Source organism: Pinus tabuliformis, chromosome 3_2 (assembly GCF_031772625.1).
Source record: "Pinus tabuliformis cultivar Carrire ecotype Pingquan chromosome 3_2, CPIR1, whole genome shotgun sequence".
Lineage (NCBI taxonomy): Eukaryota > Viridiplantae > Streptophyta > Pinopsida > Pinales > Pinaceae > Pinus > Pinus tabuliformis.
Window position 1 is genome coordinate 131,809,168 of NC_142302.1, and position 20,261 is coordinate 131,829,428.

Consider the following 20,261-nt stretch of genomic DNA (forward strand, 5'->3'; position numbering starts at 1 on the left):
AGGGGCATCTGTTATACGATATTTTATTGCATTCCTAGTCTCGTATCCTAAAGTGTCACACTTTGTTTTGTCAATGTCGCAAAGTGATGAAAGTTGTTGTAAACAATGTATTCACCATGAAACATGTTTAGAACATCCCTAAAGAAAAGGAAGAAACCCATCCTTGAAAGCATTCTGAAGAGCTTGTTAAAAACCTTGTTTTGCAAGCCCAACACTACTTTTATTAGGCAAATCCTCGTTGGTAACCTTTGGCATTACACATGTATAGCGCTACTTTTACCAGGAAAATCTGCGTTGGTCCTATTAGGTTGTTTTTCCCAAAATGGAGGAGAAGATTCTCTATGGATCTTGGGAGGGGCAAAGATCTAGGAGAGGAGACCTGAACATTGAACACTACACTGGGACGCACACTGACTGCATAAGGAAGATAACCATTAACCATTTATTAAATGAAAAATAAAGAAATTGAACGCTACATTGTGGAGGACTAATCTGCCCTCTTACAAAAGGAGGCTTGTTATTTTATAACCTTCTTTTTAGTTACATTACCATGGGTGGATAATATCATGTTTGAGTTTTTATAACCTTTATTTACATTACCATGGTTAAACACCATGGGTGAATTTCCATTTAGATCGTTCCTCCCCCCTCAGGAAGCAATGGTCCCCATTGTGTGAAGTTTCCTCTGGAGAAGCCTTTGTCAAAGATGAATTGTGGATGACCAAGTGTTGTTGGACAAGGGTTTTACATGGTTGACCCATAACCGAGGGTTTGTGGATCGCCCGTATTCGTGATGCACGAAGATCCGAGGATAGAGATACCGTGTAATGATTTTGAGCCAATTGTGATATTGATAGTGTGTGGCCAAGAAAATGGATTTTGTTGGCAAGGGTTTTGCGTGGTTGACCCATAACCATGATGAACGAAGAGCCGAGGATAGAGATACCCTGTAATGCTGGTGGGCCAACTGTGAGGTGGATAGTGTGTGGCCAAGAAAATGGACTTCGTTGGCAAAGGGTTTTGTGTGGTTGACCCATAACCATAATGAACAAGGGTTCGAGGATAGAGATACCCTGTAATGAACCTTGAGATCACTTGTCGATCTATTTGGTAGAGATTTGGTGGCTTATCTTTGTAAATTTTCAAAGGACCCTTTGCAATAAATGTATCAAGAAATCCAAGTGCCTATGTTATGCTTAATTGGAACACCCTTTCTAGGTAAGCCATATAAGCTAAAGTTGGGTCCCCTCCATTTTCTGATACTCTTGATGCTAGCATGAGCTCACCATATGAATGCTCTATTTGTACAACATTCAAGGGTCTTGACATAGCATACCTGACCTTCTTTTTCAAGATGAATTGAAATTTCCATCTTCTCTCTAAATGGAAATAAAGATATTTTCCCCACAAATCATCAAAGTGTTCACGGGGATACCAAATGGTAATAGACTGAACTGGAAAACCAAGGATAAAAGCATCATGTTGAAAAAATATATGTTCCCTTCCATTAATTGTGGTACCTCTAGAAACAATAATACTTGTGGGAAATCATTATATGAAGCCTTTTTATTTATAACATGCTTCAGTGATGTTGGTGGAGCAATGTGAATCTTGAAACTGTGTTGTTTTTTTATAGTCAAACATTAACGTTTACGCCACACGCTTTCCTTCATTATAGCAACTTATTACGCCAATAGGATTAATACCACCCGAATATTCCTTTTGTGGATGCTCAAGAGGGTCACCATAGACTTCTGACATTGAGGTCAGCGAAATTCTTACACCAACTTGCTTGGCAAGTCCCAACATATTCGATGTGCCACTCACGTTATTATTTCTAGTATTCACATGATTATATTTATAAAATATAGGCGATGCCATGCAGGCCAAATGATAGATATGTTCCATTTCTACCAACAGGGTCTCAGTCACATCATGCCAAATAAGTTCAAATTTTGGACAGCCAATCCATTTCCTAAGGTTATCTTTTAATTTAGTGAATAAGTTGTTAGCAACTTCATTATTGCCAAATTCCATCAGTCGATCTACCAAATGAGATCCAATGAAGCCAGTTCCCTCTGTCACCAGAATTTGTAGTCTTTCCTGTGATACTTTCAAGTAATGTAAGGGCGAGGGAGTTGCAACAAAGAGATCTTTGGGCTCAAGCAACTTGTTCACTATAAATATCACACGGGGTTGGTTGTCGAGTAGGGTGTCGTTGATCGTGGCCTTGCTGACACTAGTGTTCATGATCACCGTATCACCAGAGGAGGACACCGTGAATACATTCTTACTGGGGGATAGGCTTGTTATTGTGTTTATGGTGCCATTCGTGGTCTTAAGGGTGCCAGGTGGACTATAGATGGCCAAGACATGGAACTCTAGCATGGAGACCTGATCATCACTAGGCAATGTCTTCAACAACTTTCTTGTGGCACCAATAAAAGTAAGGTTAGTGGGGCATAACACAAACAACCCACCCTGGATGGATTCCTCGAAGGTCTTAGCAACCTCGATCATGGAGATCATGGTGGCAAAGATCTTGTACCCTCCCTTGCTCATAATGGTTGTGATGTTTACATCAGAGGGAGCAGGGGCTAATGCCTCCGCCACATTGGTCATGATTGGTTTACTCACCTCGATGACCGATAGGTTGTAGCCCTCCTGCTTCACCGATTTGACATATATGGCATACAACTTGGCGTCGTGTGCCGCAAGGCCAAACCCCACGTTTCCAGTCTTGAGATTTGTGATGCTAATGAAGCCAGTGTTACTCGGGGCCATACCCATGGTCTGTAAGAGCGCGGTGTTGAGCAGTGTCACGTTAATGATCTCGTGGAGCTTCTTCGGGTTGAAGAAGTCACGCACTACATGGAGGATGAGCACCCACTTGAGGGAGGCCAAACCTAGGCTATTGAGCGCGTACATGTTGTTGTTGCTTAGTGCAAAGACCATGAGCATATTCCTATTGTTGATCACTTCTGCTAGCTTCATCCGCGAGAGATCATGATTGAACTTACTGTATTCTGGATATTTTTCCAAGATCTTAGTGATATTGAATGCAGTTGAAGGACACTCGACGCTCAACAGGATGACATATGTCGATCCAAGCACTAGAAACTTCATGATGGTGGAAAAATTGACCCCAACCTACTACAGTGAGAGACTCAGATACTCTAGAAACAAAAAACCCATGGAGATCACAATGTGGAATGTTCTTAGCACTCTTACCTTTCGCCGAGTGACCACCAAGAACTAGATAAAAACGAAAGAATGAGAGTACCCAAGCTGCTCAGTAATGGATAATGCCTTTGAATCCTCCAACCCAACTGATAGGAATGTCATGAGAGCCTGAATGATGAATCCTTGCTATGTAAATCCCAATTTCCATGGATTCGTAACCCGCTCTGATACCACTGATTTGAATCTTGGGAGGGGAAAAGATCTAGGAGAGGAGACTTGAACATTGAACACTACACTGGGACGCACACTGACTGCATAAGGAAGATAACCATTAACCATTTAAGAAACCATTTATTAAATGAAAGAAAAAAATTGACAGCTACATTGTGGAGGACCAATCTTCCATCTTACAAAAGGATGCTTGTTATTTTATAGCCTTTTTTTAGTTACATTACCATGGGTAATTACCATGGGTGGGAAAATACCATGGGTGGATAATACCATGTGTGAGTTATTTCTAGCCTTTAGTTACATTACCATGGTTAGACACCATGGGTGAATTTCCATTTAGATCATTCTCTTACTAGAAAGCTCAAGAACGACGATGTGGTTTTAGGTGAATGAAGATTGGAATGAGGCCTCCCATTCCTAACCCTAGATCCTACTTCCATGGATCTTTCCTTTGAGATGTGAACTCATCCCCCTTTTCATGGATCCTCAACTTCCTCTCCTTCCCTATAAATGAATTGCCCACCATCCACTAATGGTTGGCTATTGGTTGGTTGGTTACCATCCTAGTGCTGAATTGTGCCCAAATGCTCGCAAAGGAGAAAAGGTGTTTGAAGGCTAAGGCTTGGACTTGGAATCTCACTTGAAGAAGGCTTCCAATATCAAGGCTTCCTTGGTTTTAATGCTCCCTTTTTCATCTATTAATAATACAATATATGCTTTATTTCTATAAATGTGCCAATTATTGTCCATTTATTGTAATGCTCCTTGATATGTTACATAATTTGTATTAGAAAATGTTATGCTTTGCATAGTTTTGTTGTCTCCACTTGATCTTTCTTGCAGGCACACATCTACACTAGCGAAGAGGAGGCCATGAGCTTGGAAGCCAAAGAATCAAGGGGTTTTAGCATCAGATATAGGTAGGAGATCTATCCTCCTTTGCGTTTTCTAGTACGAATTAGGAAAGATTGCATGTATTTGTCCCCTGTAGTTGTTAGATCCTCCCATAGGACTAGAGGGATTGTTTTTGTCTGCAGAAAGTATCGCCAGAGCTTGTGTCAGGCCAGTCATAGGAGCAGAATTACTCCATTGTTAGGCTCAGAGGGTTTTAGAGAAGTTTTATGGGTTCGACTAGGATCGCTCACCATATTTCATCATCAAGATCAATTCTGCATGGATTGCTCTTGATTCCATTACTTTCTAATGATTTCTATAAAACATAGTTATTAATAGGCATATTTTAAATAATTACACTTAAGGTGTTGTTTCAGGCCGATTACTTGGAGAAACACCTTAGTATAACAACTCATTAGAATCAACGCAAAAGATATACAATGCAGGATGATGAAAAGGGGCTTTAGGTGACTAGTGTGACCACAGAGGAAAATTAAGCATTTTTCGACATTAAAAATGACTTTAATTAGTTTATAAAATTCACTTTATTAAATAAAGAAAGGAGAAATGCTTTTAAATATTTAATTTGAGGGAAAAGGTAACTGAGTTATAAAAATGGAAATGAAGGTGTTTTTCCTCATTTATTCGTGCATTTTGAGTTTTTGGGGAAATAGATTTTGGAGAGAGTTGATGGAGAAACATAGGGTTTTGGAACCATGACTGCCATAACTGACTTCAGTGTTAAAAATAGACACCCTAGTTGGATTTGAGAGTGAAATCACACAGAGTTGACCATTGAGCTTCAATGGAGAACAAGATTCACAAGAAACATTGAGGTACCTATGTGTTATCAATTGATTTTATGAACTTATTTTGTATTTTCTAATGTATTCTTTCAGGTTTAAGAAGACCCATCTTATGCATCGAACCTCCTAGCTATTGGGGAATCGATTTGTTGAAGGAAAGAGTATTTGAGAGGTTGGGATGTATTCCATCTTGTTGTTGGCCCAATGGGTTGAATTTCTGGAGGAAAGAGGACGATATTTGAAGAGTGAGATAGGTTGTGCTTCCCTCTTAACTACTGGACGTTTTACCACTGCTAGCACAAGTTTATATAAGGGCACAAGTGTAAAATCCACGTCCTTGTTGACTAGGTAATTCCTCATCACTCTAGGTTGAGTTTTCTTGATGAAAAGGAGGTCGTGCCATGTCATATTCATCTTGGATGAGTTATGTATCATAGCAGCCAAGTTGTTTGATTGGGAAATGCAAATCTGGTTACACTTGATGTGTGGGGCTACGTACATCAAGTAGAAGTTGAGATACGAGTTAAGGAGAGCCATATCTACTCTAAAATAGACAGAGTTGTCATCCCTCTCTTGCCTACGTGCTATAGAAGTGACAGAAAGAAGTGGGCATATCCCTCGTCACTCATTCTTGGGTTGTGTACTATCTCAAGGACCAAAACTGGATTATTTTATGGTGTATTAAAGCTGCATATACAAGGGTGATGTTGGAGAAGAAGAGCAAAATAACCAAGACCAATTCTAGAGACCAAATTGAGTTTAATATTAGTCCATCTTGTTAGTTGGTTGAACATGGAAGTTGTTGGTGCAATTTGCATATGACTAGGACGAATTATAGAGGAAATAACATTGTTGGACGTGGCCAATTAAAAGGTTGATATGTATGATTGTTTTCCCTAAAAAGAATTGGTAAGTTGGAGACATCTTTGCTGAAGCTACGGTACCAGTTTCCTCTAGTCCATTGTTTTTCCATTGTATTTGCACATTAATGAAATAAAGGGATTGTTATTGCTATATTCATTGTGACGAAGTGAATTTACTAGCAATATAAATTTCTGAGTTGTCATAAGAAATATATATGTGTTTTGGTAAATTTGTTGGTTCAGATGAAGCAATGAATACATTGTCCAACAATCAAAATTTACAATGAACACCTAGAATAGTGTAGATCAATTGTTTGAAGAAATACCACACTGAAACTCAAACTAAAACTCAGAAATTTTAAAGAAAAACCAGAAGTTTGTCAAGGTGGGATTTTACTGTGGTACCAGAGCATGTTGTTGGACAACTGTTGGGTTTAAATGGCTGATTATAACAAGGGAGAAATGCTTCCAAGTCAAGAAGCACTATTTTCCCAACAAATTGAAAATTATGACAAAACATTTACAAAGGCGATAAAGAATATGGAAGCATGGGTGTCATCAAAGGCAACAAATAAAAAAAGGAATTTAGTAGATCCGAAGATGAAAATATAGCTAAGGACTGGGTAGTAAGGATTGAAGGGAGCCCAAAGGAGAATAATAGTTCAAATAAAGATAGGAGAAAGGATTAACCCATACAAAAGAGACAATATCTGTAGTTGAAGGTGAAGACCATGACCAAACCTCCCAGGACGAATTGGGAAAAGTCATACCCATTGAAGATGAAGTTAGCACAAATCCACCCCAACGGGTTGGTACAAGGGGTTGGGATGAAGGAGGGTAAAAAATTGCTCCTAAATGCTTGTCATCACTCAGTGAAATTGTCAAGTTAGATGATGAGTACAAAGAAAATCATGAGGACACAACAGTTGATGATGATTCCCAAGAGGTGTGCAAATATGATAACACACAGGTAGTCGACGATGCAAACCCAGTCTGATTAATTGATGAGGTAAATGTTGCTCACAAGCCTACTCATGCCTATAACTTGGAAGACCAATTGAAGATGAATGCAAACAAGATTAGGGTAGCCACGAGGCATTATGACGATACACTAGTATTGGTGACAAATTATTGTTGGACAAGTGTAGTGGCACATGACAGTTTGGGAAGAGAGCCTTCACTTGCTGATTTTTAAATCCTTAGAAAGGCATTGGTTGAGATAAAATCTAACTACCTACGCCTCCTTTCAAATATAGATCACCTACTCATGCTTCCTGAGATATATCATGATGCGCTAGTAGGGAAAGAGGAGGAAGTTGACAGGCTTATTTATGAGCTTGAGATTTCTCAGGAGTCTTTGAAGAGCACTCAAATGGACCTTCAAGAATCAGAGTTGTAGGTCGAGCAACTTTGAATGGAGTTGATTTGTGTACAATCTTCCATCAAAACCATCACATAAGAGGATGTTAGAGGCACTCATGATTTGATAAAGTAGCAACTCATGATAGTGGAGCACAAGGAGCACCTGGATGAACTGACACTTGTAAAGAAGTATGTTTTAGAGGTTTATGATTATATGCCCTTGGGATGTGGAGACAAATATATTTTAGACAGGGATACATCCATCTGGGATCTAAGTTTAGATGACATGAGTGGAGTGGATACTGGAGACCTTGGTTGGCATTAGGATACAAGTGGGGTTTTCAATCATTCACCGAGTGTGAAGGATGACTATGGCATTAACAGGGTGATTGACCCAATGACCAAACACTCACATTCCTTCACACTTCCATTAGAGTTCTAGTCAGTGCTAGTGGCGAGTTGGTTTGATGGAGGAGTGTGCAGACTTTGGTAGGTGTCTTAGCATATCATTCATGCATGGGGTTGTAGGGTGGTCAACATGCCCAAACAAGAGTTATTTAGATGGGATGGCATTCATATGCCACCAAATATAGCAATATACGGGGATGATGTTCTTCCACTAATGTATTGGGTACAAGTGCCACCGAGGATTGGCACAACAATGAAATCCCCATTAGCATGTGATGAGTCATGCCACTTAGGTCTACCATGACAAGGAAGGAGATATGAATCACATCATAGTGGGCCCACTAGTAGGGTGGTAGATACATTGGCGCATGCAAGATACCAAACAGTATAGGGCGCGTCAATAATAGGCAGTGATACCCAATGGGGTACAAGGATATGCCATGGTATGCAAAGGAGTATGTTGATACATGGTTTTATGTAGTGGTGTATGATGCTACATAACGAGATCTTGGATCATTGCTTTTGGGGAGACTAATTGAGTGGGGCATTGGGCATACCAGTGGGCTTAACTTATCCATGATCGATGAGTGGTTGGATGAGCATCAAGGAGCATTACACTCCTCGAAGTTTGATCTTTAATTGGAACATCACCTTATCAGAGTCAGAGAGTAGGATGCTCACAGGACTACCCTTGGGTATCTATATGGGTTCTTGATCACGCCCTTGGGATTGACCCATGCATCTGTCACTTTCCAGTTCTACATACCGTTGCAAAGGCTTCTGTTGTTGTTCTTTGATGCTCTCATCATATATAGCAGAACACATGGCGGTCACCTTAGACAATTGGGCAAGAGACAATGCATCATGGACATGAGAATGAATTCCCAATTGAGGCATATGGTTGGAGCGCAAGTTGAGAGATATAGGATTAGGGATGGCGTGACCCATTGCAGAGGTAGCGTATGTTTTCTCCTTGAGTACACACTTGGGAGATGATCAGGAGAGAGTTGCATGACACACCTTCGTCAATAAATTTCGAGGCATTGTACAAGCATGGGGCACGGTGGATGGTAGGCCTCTTTTACAGGAGGGTGTGTGTGCTCCACGTAGTAATTGGGTACATCACTAGGGGATGGGATAACAAAGTCCGCTGTGTGATTAGGAAAGAGTAGGGAAATTTAGCATGTGCCATATTGATTCATGATACATGGTGTCCATATATTGGTTGCATACAAGGATCCGAGATGAGGCATGAATGGGCTCCAACAGTTAGCAGTACCTCACCACAACAGTCAATTATGATCAAGGTGGTGCAACGACAACATGGCAGTTTCTTCTTGAGGTTAGCATGGGACCCTGGCATTAGAGGGCTTGATAGCTCAACTACCCTTATTGCTGAGCTGGTCTTTATAGGGGAGGATCACTCAAATCTTCCATGGGACCTCAGTCTTGTAAAGAATGTTTCAATTCTTAGCGACTCGTTCATATTATGGAGCACCTTACCAGCATGGCAGTGTGATCCGTAGGAGGAGGCCGTGGCTAGTTCATGCGAATGAGGAGGATTGCACCTTCAGGATTTCACTCTTGAGGTACATATGATTGGTTTTCGAGTAGATCAACTTTCCGAGGAGTCGATTCAAATTTTACATTATCAAGATGCTCTACTTATTGGTAGTATGCAGAGGGTCTCTGTTGTCTATGCCTTATTGGGGAGTGAGTGGAGTGAGGAATGTTTCACAATGATCAAGATGGTTTGGGATCCCAACATCATGAGATCCATTAGTGTTGGGGTAATACAATGTTCTGGAGTGGCTCTGAGCCACATTGGGACCTTGGTATTAATCATGACCAACTTTTGGAGAGGTAGCAAATGATGACATTGCTTGAGGACAAGCAATTTGGGGAGGGGAGACTGCAATGTCTCCAAATTTTGGATTACCTAGTGAGGTGGTTAGGAGGGATTTCCAATGCTTGTGTCAGGTCGGTCATAGGAGCATAATTACTCCATTGGTGGGCCCGAACGGTTTTAGAGGAGTTTTATGGGTTCGACTAGGACCGCTTACCATATTTCATCATCAAGATCAATTCTGCACAGTTTGCTCTTGGTCCCATTGCATTCTGATGATTTCCATAAAACAGAGTATTAACAGACATACTTTAATCAATTACGCTTAAGGTGGTGTTTTAGATCGATTACTTGGAGAAACACCTTAGTGTAATAGCTTGTTGGAATCATGGCGAAATCTACAAGGCAAGATGATGAAAAATGGGCTTTGGGTGGCCAATGTAAATACAGAGACAAATTAATCATTTTTCGACATTAAAAGTGACTTTAATTAGTTTATAAAAGTCACTTTATTGAATAAAGAAAGGAAAAGTGTTTTTAAATATTTAATTGGAGGGAAAAGGTAACTTAATTATAAAAAGGAAAATGAGGCGGTATCTCCTCATTTATTCATGAATTTTGAGTTTTTGGTAAAATAACTCTTGGAGAGAGTTCAAGGAGAAACATAGGGTTTTCGAACCTTAGCCATCATAGTTGACTTCGGTGTTGAAACTAGACACCCTAGTCAGATTTGAGAGAAATCACATCGATTTCACTATTGAGCTTCAATGGAGAACAATATTCACAAGAAATATTGAGGTAGCGAAGTGTTATCAATTGATTGTGTCAAAAAGCCCTCTTCAACCCAATATGGTAGAGATGTTGTAATGTAATGTTTAATATTTTGACTAAATCAAATTACATAAAAATAAAATCAAATTTTAAATAAAAAATTAAAATAAAATTTTAAATAAAAAATTAAAATAAAATTTTAAATAAAAAATTAAAATAAAATTTTAAATAAAAAATTAATATAATGTAATTTGAAAATTTTAATTTGGTTAAAATTAAAAAATAAAATAAAAAGAAACTTATAAAAATCAAATAATAATATTTTTTTTGGTTTGTTAATGGTATGAATTAAAAATCAAATAATAATAAAAATAAAAATTGTTAAGGGTATGATGGTATTAATGTAGAATGTAGTTTTTAAGGAGAAAATGAAACCACCCTAAATCCAAATCCATAAACGAATTAAATGTATTCTTATGAACGTATTTTCTATTTTATTCGAATAAAGTCTATTTTTATGAACTTACTGGGTAATTTTTATTTTATTCTTTCCGGTTGAAGAAAACCCATACATCGAACCTCCTAGCTGTTAGGGATCGATTCGCTGAAGGAAAGAGTATTAGAGAGGCTGGGACGTATATTCCATCTTGGTCGAATTTCTGGAGGAAAGAGGACGAAATTTGAAGAGCTGGGTCGCGCTTCCCACTGGACGTTTTACCACTGCTACCACGAGTTTATATAAGGACACAGGTGTCAAATCCCCTTCTCTGTCGACTGGGTAATTCCTCATCACTCTGGGTCGAGTTTTTTTGTTTGAAAAGGAGGCCGTGCCATCTCATATTCATATTGGACGAGTTCTGTAGCAGAGTAGCCGAGCTGTTTGACTGGGAAACGCAAATCTAGTTATATTTTTTGTGTGGGGGTACGTACATCAAGCAGAAGCTGAGCTACGAGTTAAGGAGAGGCATATCTACTCCCAAATTGACAGAGTTGTCATCTCTCTGTTGCCTGCGTGCTCTGGAAGTGACAGAAAGAAGTGGGCCTCTGGTACGAGTTCAGTCTATTGCCACTCATTCTTGGGCTGCGTACCATCTCAAGCACCAAAACTGGATTATTCCGTGGTGTATTAAAGCTGCATATACATGGGTGACGTTGAAGAAGAAGAGCAGAATAACCAGGACCAAGTCTAAGGACCAAATCGAGTTAAATACCAGTCCATCTTGCTGGTTGGACGTGGAAGCTGCTGGTGCAATTTGCATATGACTGGGACGTGTTATAGAGGAAATAACACTGCTGGACGTGGCCAATTAAAGGGTTGATATGTATGATTGTTTTCCCTAAAAGAACTGATAAGTTGGAGACATCTTCGCTGAAGCTACAGTACCAGGTTCTCTAGTCCATTGTTTTACATTGTATTTGCACAGTAATGAAATAAAATGACTCTTATTGCTATTTTCATTGTGATGAAGTCAATATACCAGCACTTTATAAATTTCTGAGCTGTCATAAGAAATCTAGATGTGTTTTGGTAAATTTGTTGGTTCATATGAAGTAGTGAATACATTGTCCAGCAAACAAAATTTACAATGAACACCTACAGCAGAGTGTAGACCAACTGTTTGAAGAAATATCACACTGAAACTCAAACTAAAAACTCAGAAATTTTAAAGAAAAATCAGAAATTTGTCAAGGCGGGATCTTGCATAGACTATGGTTATTAGTTTGTATTATGCTTATTTCTGGGCTCTAGAGGCCATTTAGAGCCTCTTTGTTGATGTATTTTGGTTCAGATAGGGATTGTGCTCATTGTTATTTTTCTATATTGCATGAGTTTCAGGAATGTGGGAACATTGGGAACCTGGGTACGGGTGTCCAGAAAGGCTAAAGGTTTCCCCAAAATTTATAGGAAACCACTAATCGGGAGCGATAATATTATATAATAAAAAAAATATAAAAATAAAAAATATATTTTTAATTATAAAATTAATATAATAATCAAAATTAATATTGAATCAAAATATTCAAATATTAAAATCAATTTAAATATATAAATAATAAATATATAATCTCTCTTATATATAAATATATTCTATGGGTGTCTCTTTCCTGGAGTCTGTCCCTTTTATATGTATAAAATGTCAAGTTCATTATTAGTTCCATGACACATGACCAGTGTTTGAAGCAATCTGGCTTAAAAATGCAAATAAACAGTTTTACATATGTTTCTTTAGTTATTCTTAAGATAAAAAACAACTTTAATGTTTAAGCATTGATTGCCACATACAATATGCACACACAATCTTATGTGATATATACATAAACAACAAAAGAAATACTCATCAACATGACATCCCAGATATTGCCCTTATGTCGAGGTGCCACACGCTTCCTTAACCGATCAAGAGATTGCTTCAGTTTCTCAATTAAGGATATCGGTGTTAAGGATGTCTTTGGCCTTTCTTCTTGCGAAGGTTTCAACATAGGCTCATGTTTTGTGGGAATTTCAACGTATTTCTCTACAGGCTTTGTATTCCCCAACCCCAGGGAATGCCGAAACTAAAAAAAAACAGTGTTCAAAGCTCCTGGAACTGTCCCCAGCTCCCATTGTAGCTCCCGCTGAAAAAGTAACATTCCCATACAATTCCAAAGCTCCCGGGAGCACGGGAACCATTGGAATGGGTTTCCACCTCTCGGGAGCGATTCTGGTGTAACAGAGTTATTTTTAGTTATATGCACCCTTACTTATTATATTCATGAGAAACTTTGCATATTTGTGTATAGTAGTTTGGATTCACATAGATGCACATGAATATATACATACATACAATATAAATATAAATAAATAGATGTTAATGTGTGTGCGTGTATATTGAAATTTTTATTTATTGTTTGGTCAATTGTTTTTGTGGTCTGGTTTTGTTTCAGTTTTTTCAATTTTGTTCTACTTTGACTTGGCTTTAAATGTCTTCGAAGGGGGTATATTCATGATCAAACAACCAAATGTTTTTCTTTTTATCCTTGGAGTGGGATGCTTCATGTGAAGTGATTGTTATTTAACCAATGCCTTCAGCACCGCATGTTATCATTCTAAACAATGGTGTTTCTTCTTTAGCTTCTTTCTTCGCCACCTGTCATGCCTCAAACTTCCTACATGATAGGGCATTTAGCTCCTGTAGGCTTTGTCTTGCCACGTCCCATGCTAAAAAGCTCTTATAATGTAGGGTGTTCCTTTCTTAGGTCTCTCTTCTTGTTTGTTCTTCATCCATTTGGTTTCGAACCTTGGATTTAGCCGATGAACAAGTTTTCTTCCTTAATTGTGTTTCAAGTTTGCCCAAGTGGGACTCCATGGTGAACTATCTCTTCGAGCTAACCTCCATCAAGTGAGACATACTCGTACGCACCTTTGTTCTTACCCATGAACAAATCTTCTGCTCAAATGTGTCTCAAGTTTGCCCAAGTGGAACTCCATGGTGAACTATCTCTTCAAGCTAACCTCCATCAAGCAAGACATGCTCCTACACACTTTTGTTCTTGCGTCTAAATGATGAATGGTGCTCGAGTAAGATAAAACAAGGTGCATAACCTCTAAGTTTCTCCCCACAACTTGGAATTGTGACTGAACTCCAAGGATATTTTGATATGTTTGGTGAGAGAGGAAAGCCCATGAAAATGCGACATACACTGAATTTTTTTGCATTCCAAGGGTTTTGATTCAAAACAGAAATTTCACCTCTCAGCTAGAGGTTTCCTGGATTTTACTTTGTGTATTTTCAGCCTCAGGGGTTTCTGTGAAATACGATACAAAACAACAACAAAAGTGGATAGTATTTCAATCCTTAACAACCCAAACCTTTTAGGAAATCCAAGAGAAAAGATACCAAAGTGTTTTGGTAATTTCAATCCTTTAGGGGAATTTGAGCATGCAAAAACCAGATCTGAAAATCTTATTTACAATAGTAAATACAACAGTAAAACAAACCTTATCATCTTCAATTACAATGTTAAATCTCTTAACATAATTGCCTTTAAGTTACATTAAATCAACAAAGACTTATATAGCTGGAAATTATAAAACATGAAGAACATAGATGTTTGTAATTCAATGCTGAAATGTACACTATTATTGTTGGGCAGCTAAAAAATTCATTAGTATGTGTAATATGAAGTTATTGGACATACCATAGCCTTATCACAAAGTTAGTACAATCCACTAGCTCTCCAAAACCCTGTGAAGGGAAAACAATGAAAAACGCTAGCTTCAACAAGCATGAATCACTCAAGCTAGTCTTCCAAGGGTAAACCGTAACCCTAGATTTCAAGATGCTACATGAAGATCAAAAAACCCTAGTGACTCTAAGAGCGAGAGGGGGAGACCAAGTACAAATGAAGATATAAGGGAAAGGATGAATAATGTGTGTGTCGTAGTCACATCTCTGCAAGGGTGAATAAGAATGAGTACAACATGAGTAAGTGAAACACTCTCCTTTGTATATGGGGGGTAAGGGATGCCAATAATACATTTTGGGATGCCCTTACAAGCAACCTACAATAATGACATGAAGGCTCGCACAAGTGGAGTGCTAACTCCAGGGATAAACATGTCAAGCTCCAAGGTGATATTATACACAATAATAGATCCAAGATGATGTTGCTACACATAGTGTGTCCACACTCCTTCGCCACAAGCCCACACAAACTCCATTGCTCCTTTTAAGCCATGTACTCCATTGGGTCCACTCCCCCTACATGAAAATTAACGCAACCCAAGTGTCGCTTAGTCAACTCCAAGCCTTCATATAAGAATGTAACCTACATTGTGTTGTCTGGGGCTTGATGCCCTCCTCCAAGATGAACAACGCTCCTCCTCCTAAGTATGGTGTTCTCCAAGGAGTGAACCTCTCCATGTGGCCATCAAGAAGGATGTCCCCCAAGCTATCAGTAAAATTCCAACACCCTAGGGAAGAATGTCAAGCAAGCAATTAAACTAAGGTTAAGTAAACATTGAGCAAGCTATCCTTGATGTGTAAATCGATCATGGAACATCTCTTATATGCCAATCCATCGTGGACCATCTGAGGACTTATCCTACATTGTGTACCCCAAATCTCATGAAGCACCCCCAAACATGTTGTAAATACTCCTCAAGTAACTCAAAAGCTAACAAAATGACCCTTGCATTTTCACAGGGTGACACTCCTCAATATGTAAGAGAATATTCCCCAAATATTCTGCCCCTAATTGACAAAGAATTGGTAGGTACATGTCAACTCTTGTTAAGAATGCTCTTCCATGTAGTAGTCAAGTAGCCTGCCCCACATGTGCCAAGAATAGGAAAGCACACGCCGACAAGTGCCACACACACTCCTCCACATGCCTAACATACTTTTTTATGTAACTACTCAAGTAGTGCACCTCACATATGCTAAGAATAGGTAGGCACAAACTCACATCTACCTAGCATGCTCCTCCATGTGATCTAGTGCAATTCCCTATGTAACTACTCAAGCAAGCATGCTCTCTAAGCAATTTAGAAGATATTGCATGGTGTTACGGTCTCCCTCCAAGCAAAGCACTCAACTTCTAAAGATGAATGGAGAACTTCTCACATACTAAGTACTCGTATCACTAAAAGGAATTGGGGAATAGGTTCTTAGCAACCAAATAAACTAACACTCTCCTTTTGAGGAGTCTGTTCTCCATCAAACTAAGATACTCTATTAGAGTCTCTAACTTCCCCTATTTTGTGCGCTGCATAAGAATGTTGGTTGCATTTGAAGGACTATAAGCTAGGACCACTGCTCTTTTTTAAAGTCTGAACTCTCTTTATTATCTTCAAGGTGTATGTACCTTGTCCAAGAAATACTTCAATTACAACCTGCCAAACTTCTAGTCCTAGCTGTAGACCGATGTCCCTCAAGTCAATCTCATAGGCCATTGTTGTCTCATACCACAAAATGAGTTGTTTATAACTTTCTACAATGATAAGCTCATCTACATACATGACCTTGGGGGTTCATTGTCGTCCAAAGTTTCTGATATTATCTTTTAAGCTTCTTGGATTGTGTAATTTCCACATCCCTTGTTGCCCCATCTTGGAGTATGTTGCCTCATACCAAAAAATGAGTTGTTTATAACTTCCCACATTCATAAACTCATTTGCATACATGACCTTGAGGGTTCATTGCTTTTCAAAGCTTTCAATATTATCTTGTAAGCTTCTTGGACCGTTGTATTGACTCTTGTTTGAAGGATTATCCATAGTTCATCTTTTGCTTGAGTATGGATAGTCTATGGCAAAGAATCTTTTTTGCTCCACTTTGCATACAAGATGGATGTTTGCATTGGCTTCTTGCTAGAAGTGGTGAACTTTTGTCTAGTCTGCTTTAGAGAAATCATGGGTCAAAAGTTGATATGATGGTTCTTCAATAATGGGGGGCATTTGTTGCCATGAGTATTCCTAGATGTTTGGAGGTTTGCCATCTTTTGTCATTGAGAAGTTGTTATGATGGATAAAATCTGAGTGGGTTTTGGTGTGGTTCCAAATGAATGGTCTATGTGAGGTTATTTTGACGTAAAAGTTCTTGCTTGTCAAATCCTTGAGCATATTTAGCTTTTTAGATTTTGCCTCATAGGGTTTTGGGGAAAGTGACCATCTCCAAAGAATTTTGCCTCTTAAAGTAGTGTTGGGGTTTACTAAATTTTCAAGTCCTAGTCCTCCTTGGTTGTTTGGGGTGCGAATGTCCTTCCATCCCTTTGGAGGCCATATTTTTTTCTAACGAGTCCCATCAAGAAGGCACTTCTTTGAATGTTGGTTAAGCTCTTAAGGACTTTGTCCAATCCATCTAGGGCTAAGGAAGCGAAGATAGGGATAACATGAAGAACAACCTTGTTGAGGAGTATATGGATAGCAAGGAAGAGATACTTGTAAGTGTAAGTGTGTAACGTTTTCCTAATCTTTGTGATAAGCGATTCCAAAGATATGTTCCTTCCAACATTCTCAATTAAGGGGACACCTAGGTAGAGGGAGGGAGAGGTTCCAATGACAAAACTAAGAACCCTCCTAATGTGGCTTTGGACATTGAGGTGAGTATGGAATAAGAAAAAAGGATTTAGAATCATTAAGTTGCCCTCCTAAGGCAATGTTGAAAATAGCAGCATTGTAAGTCATTCTCCAATGAGAGGCATTAAATGGCCACCCTGAGGCTAGCCAGGGAAGATTTGGAGAATCAATAAATCCTGTGAGTCACTGCAAAAGTCAAGGGGAAGGTAGAAGCCTTGTGAGCTTTGACAAGTGCCAGAATGAAGGAGCTGCTAGTGGATGCCTAGTGAGCCATGTGCAAAATCCAAGGCAATGTCTTCTGAGCTCTTTGAGCAACAGTCAAGACTCAGTCTAGCCAGAGTCAGACCGAATGAAGAAGTCCAGTGAGCTAGTTGATGGACTCCTTGGCTTGTTGTGATGTGACTACCTAGAACCTGGCCCCTGTTAGGCCTACTCCAACAAGTGTCCAAGTTGTTGTACTAAATGATCACATGGAAAAGACCACCTTCTTATTATCTTGAACATAAGTTATTAAATGTAATTGCAGGTGAATGGACCATGCTGGTTGACAGAGTGATAAAATGTCATGTAAACTCCTAGTCCTAGTGACTAGTTGAGATGTTATAATGTGATGTTATGATGTAAAGGCTAAAAGCCTAACTTTGCCTAAGTTTATAAAGGCATTATTATATTAAAGATGTCAATGTAAAATTAGAAGAGAGGGAGGCGCACTTGTGTCTAGACTCTAGGGAGAACAACTTAAGTTGATAACCCCTCTCCCATGGAGTCTTCTAGAATGATCATGAAGCTTATCCAATATCAATTCAAGATTAGATTTGGGTGCTCCATTCTAGCCAAGAGAAATGATAAAAGGACCAAGAGGAAGCAATTTACTACACAAGTTCATTTTCTGTAGTTTTTCATCAACACACAGATTTTCTGAGGCGAGTTACAAAGTGAGCATAGCTAGAGCTACAGAGGTCCAATCAAGGTGATTCCAGTTGGATCTGGAAGCTAAGACAAGGGCGTTTCTAGATCCATAGAATGCTCAACCAGATTCAGGCTTTAAGGCAGGCATCTACACTGCTAAAGTGACACGACCTGATTCTGTCAAATTTCTGTAGTGCGCTCAAGTAATCTTCAGATCTACTTCATACAAGCTCAAATCTAGTCCAGGTTGCTTCAGATCTGACATATTTGACTCAAGGCAAGTTGATCTAAGTCATTTGCACCTGCATGCAAGAAGTTTCAAGTCAGTTAAGGCTCATTTGTCTCCAGTCATCCTCTCTCCCAGCGAATTGTACTGTAGTGCCCTCAAGAAGGGTTTTGTACTTCCAAATTTGTTCAAGAGCAATAAAGTAAGAAGGCCTTTGCTGGGGTTTTCTCCCTTATTGGGCTTTCCCAGGGTCAATCTTGTGTACTGATGTGTTTGAAGCATTTTACAGTTTATTTCAGTTACTCATGCATGTTGATATTCAGATCTAAAGGTTGAAAAAGAATTTAAAGTACTCACATTCATATCCAGCAGTCAGATCTAGCAAATCTGAGTTATGAGCAGACAGATCTAATAGATCTAAGTGAACAACAAGCAGATCTAGTGCAAATTTGAGTGTCTAGAAGGCTGAAACCTCAGTTCTGAGGTGTCCTTATAAGTTTTTGATCATTTACAATTAGCTGATTTAAAGAACAAAATTTTATGTGTACTTGAAAAGTTAGTTTGTTTCTGTTGTTTATGTTTTCCAGCTATATATGTGACTGCTACAAGTTCAGAATTTTAATTCTGTTATTGAAGTAATCCAAGACCTCATGAAAGAATTTTGTTGGGAAACCATTTGGGATCGGGGATTTTCCAAGTACCATTTCTTTCAGCACCTGCTCAACTTCTATCATGGTGACAGGCTGCATGAGGGAGTTATTTTTCTCATTAGTGATCAACCTGAGAATGTCAATTGTGATATTATTTATGGCTTTCTACTTGTCAATGGATGGCTTCGAGAGGAGAATTTTGAAGAAGGAAATAAGTTCGTGTAATGTTTTCTTGAATTGATTGCCTAAGGAAGGATGCAGTAGCCTATCTAACCCCTTAGGCTATAGTCATTTCAAAAGGGGAATCATTATTTAATGTTACTTAGGTAACGTTAGATTTAAAAAAAAATTAAGTTGGGCAAATGGAGGAAAACTTGCAAGTCACTCAATTTGAATTTAGGAGGGAAAGGGCCCAAAGAGAAACTATACAAGGAAGGGAGGAAAGTCATTATGATCACCATGGATTGTTATTCTTTTTGATTTTGGGCTGAGGCTCTTGGAGGGTTTTAACTTTTAAGACCCCTTTCTCTAATTGGTTTCGGTGGTGAAAGATTCCACCTTAGACAATCTCTCTACTTTTCCTTGCTACATGACCGAATTCTTGTTGAGATCTATGTTTTTGAAGTAGCGAAGGCCTAGAGTCTGTCTTCCTGAAACAATGGAGGGATGAGATCTAATTTGGGGCAGCAGAGGGATGATATATATCTTCCTGAGGTAGCGGAGAGTTGAGATCTAATTTGGGGTAGTGGAGGGCTGATATATATCTTCTTGAGGCAGTGGAGGGTTGATATATATCTTCCTGAGGCAGCGGAGGATTGAGATCTAATCTGGGGCAGCGAAGGGTTGATGTATATCTTCTTGAGGCAGCGGAGGGTTGATATATATCTTCCCGAGGCAACAAAGGGTTGAGATCTAACTTTCTGGGGTAGCAAAAGGCCAAGAAACCATATCTGAGGCAGTGAGTGGCCTAAAGGGCCAGATCAGGAGACAATGAGGGTTTGAGGGTAAATTCAAGGTGCTGTTGACTAGGGACTGAGGTAGCAAGGGTGGAT

The 20,261-nt window shown here is 39.0% G+C and overlaps 1 protein-coding gene and 1 pseudogene across 2 annotated transcripts in view; one reads left to right on the forward strand and one right to left on the reverse strand.

The window, feature by feature from the left end:
• Positions 1 to 1,566: 1,566 nt before the first annotated feature.
• On the reverse strand, positions 1,567 to 3,126 carry LOC149180178 (fasciclin-like arabinogalactan protein 8; annotated as a pseudogene).
• Positions 3,127 to 10,913: 7,787 nt separating this feature from the next.
• The window catches only part of LOC149180179 (DNA double-strand break repair protein), a 141,436-nt gene continuing 132,088 nt past the window's right edge, over positions 10,914 to 20,261 (forward strand). For both annotated transcript variants that reach the window (XM_089415935.1, XM_089415938.1), the window contains exon 1: positions 10,914 to 11,751. The gene's annotated coding sequence lies outside the window, so the exon portion shown is untranslated. The remainder of the gene's footprint in view (positions 11,752 to 20,261) is intronic.